The following is a 3,206-nucleotide window of genomic DNA, read 5'->3' on the forward strand; positions in this document are numbered from 1 at the left end:
CAATACTGTATCTGTATATGGGGTTCCATTTGTATCAAAAATAAGTAGAAGTCATATGTGCAGATGTGTCGTTGGTCTATGTTGCATGTAGATGATGCATATGTAGATGTTGCATATGTCTATGTTGCATATGCGTTCGCTGCATATGTGATGAACGTCGTTGGTCCATGCTGTTGGTTCATGTCGTTGGTCCTTGTCGTTGGTCCGTGTTGCTATTGCCTGTTTTCTGCGCCATTAAAAAGTCCTGAAGTAGGTCATGTATGATCAAATTGTTTATTAGATATTACAAAAATGTTGGTCTTTCAATATCAGTGGTTTCAATAAAATTGTTTTCAAAATGTTAAGTTTTCTACCTCGTATTTTCTTTAGGCATTAGTCAGGGCAGCTAACGAGGTCAAGGGGTCCTGGCCCAGTGAAGGGGGCGCTAAATTTCTTTTTAAATCTGTGATATATCTTCATTTTAAAAATAATTTTTACTGTTGGCATGTATTTGAACTTCTCTCTTTTATTTACTTCAGCGCACCTCACAGTTTTAAAGAAATCCTGTAGTTTTCAGCGGACTTCTAAATCTGCTCCTTAGTCGCATCTTTTTGGGCCTTCTACTGCCTCTAGTGGCATGGGTTGGTAACACAACTAATATAATTACATTACTAAATCAAAATGCCACAAAGTATTTTTTATTAATTCTGGAATTAGGATAATAATAATAATAATAATAATAATAATATGCCTGTGCACATAAACTGGATTCCAAAAACGTTGGGACACTAAAATTTTGAATAAAAACTGAATGCAATGATGTGGAGATGGCAAATGTCAATATTTTATTCATAATAGAACATAGATGGCAGATCAAAAGTTTAATCTGAGTAAATGTAACATTTTAAAGGAAAAATATGTTGTTTCAAACTTTCATGACATGTCTACAAATCCCAAAAAAGTTGGAACACGGCCATTTTTACCACTCTGTGGCATCTCCCCTTCTTCTTTCAACACTCAGATGTCTGGGGACAGAGGAGACCAGTTTCTCAAGTTTAGAAATAGGAATTCTCTCCATTCATGTCTAATACAGGCCTCTAACTGTTCAATCGCCTTGGGCCTTCTTTGTCGCATCTTCCTCTTTATGATGCGCCAAATGTTCTCTATAGGTGAGAGATCTGGACTGCAGGCTGGACATTTCAGTACCCGGATCCTTCTCCTACCATGATGTGATTGCTGCAGAATGTGGTCTGGCATTATGTTGTTGAAAAATGCAGGGTCTTCCCTGGAAGAGATGAAGTCTAGATGGGAGCACATGTTGTTCTAGAACCTGAACATAGCTCTCTGCATTAATGGGGCCTTTCCAGACATGCAAGCTGCCCAGGCCACCAGCTCTCATGCAACCCCAGACCATCAGTGATGCAGCTTCTGAACGGAGCGTTGATAACAACTTGGGTTATCCTTGTCCTCTCTGGTCCGGATGACATGGCGTCCCAGTCTTCCATAAAGAACTTCAAATCATGACTCGTCTGACCACAGAACAGTCGTCCATTTTGGCTCACTCCATTTTAAATGACTCCTGGCCCAGTGCAAACGGCTGAGCTTGTGGAGCTTCTTAGAAATGGTTTCCTCTTTGCTCTGCAGAGTTTCAGCTGGCAGCTGCGGATGGCACGGTGGATTGTGTTCACTGACGATGCATTCTGGAAGTATTCCTGAGCCCAGGCTCTTATTTCCTAGACGGGGACATTCCTGTTGCAGGGGCAGTGACGTTTAAGGGCCCGGAGATCACGAGCATCCAGTAGAGTTTTACGGCCTTGACTCTTACGCACAGCGATTGTTCCAGATTCTCTGAATCTTTTGATGATGTTATGCACGGTTGATGATGATAACTTAAAAGTCTTTGTCATTTTACGCTGGGTAACACCATTCTGGTATTGCTGCACTATCTTTCTGCGCAACAATGGTGGAATTGGTGATCCTCTTACCATCTTGGCTTCAGAGAGACACTGACACTCTAAGAAGCTCATTTTATACCCAATCATGTTGTCAATTGACCTAATTAGTATTAATTGGTCTTCCAGCTGTTTGTTATATGTTCAATTTCTTTTTTCCAGCCACTTATTGCTACCTGTCCCAACTTTTTTGGGATTTGTAGACACATCATGAAAGTTTGAAACAACATATTTTTCCCTTAAAATGATACATTCTCTCAGTTTAAACTTTTAAACTGTGATTTGTGCTCTATTGTGAATAAAATATTACATGTTGGCACCTCCACATCATTGCATTTAGTTTTTATTCACAATTTGTTTAGTGTTCCAACTTTTTTGGAATCCAGTTTGTAATTTGCACATTATTATTATTATTATTATTATTATTATTATTATTATTATTATTATTATTATTATTATTATTATTGTCCTAATGCCAGAATTAATAATAANGATCCATATAACCTGAGACCAAGACAAGACCAAGACCAGAGTGCATCGAGACCGAGACGAGACCAAGACTTTTAGGGTCCGAGACCAAGTCAAGACCAAGACCGAGGGAAGTCGAGATCGAATCAAGACCAAGACCAGCGGCCCGCGCTACATGACACAATAAAATGTAAAATATGATCAAAATTGCTTCTCAAATTGATCTGAAAGATCCATATTCAAAAAAAAAACAAACAAACAAAAAAAAACACCTAGATATTAAATACTTAATACATTTAACCAATATTAAATATTCAATTTATGTGCTAAAACGTGTGATGGTCTCGTGCCATCCCTAAAAACAACGCCCTGGGCATTTGCCCATATTGCTCATATAAGAAACCACCACTGTTGCACCATTAAACATAGCAATTGAGGCAATGCCCTGATGGTAAATAATGCTCAACTATGAAAACTGACCAAGGAGCAACAAGCAAGAAGTAACCAAGCACAAGACGCTCACCGTGACTGTTTTCTCCCTCTCTCCTGCTACATGAAGCCAGGCAGTCTGACACCATGGCAGACTACCATTACAGCTGCCATTTTGAACGAAAACAATCAAAGAGCAATGTGCATGCTCTGTGTGCTCTTTCATTCTTTTGTTTTAGTTATTTGTTAATTTAAATATCAACGTACATAATTAAATAAAATAATGATGCAGTGTACACAGAGCATTACAAGAGCAAAGAACGGGTGTTCTGTCAGGTCAGATTGTCATACGCTGAACACGAACTCACGGTGTTCTGT

This window comes from Poecilia latipinna, unplaced genomic scaffold (assembly GCF_001443285.1).
Source record: "Poecilia latipinna isolate Pla-1442-1.1 unplaced genomic scaffold, P_latipinna-1.0 Scaffold3643, whole genome shotgun sequence".
NCBI classification, from domain to species: Eukaryota; Metazoa; Chordata; class Actinopteri; order Cyprinodontiformes; family Poeciliidae; genus Poecilia; species Poecilia latipinna.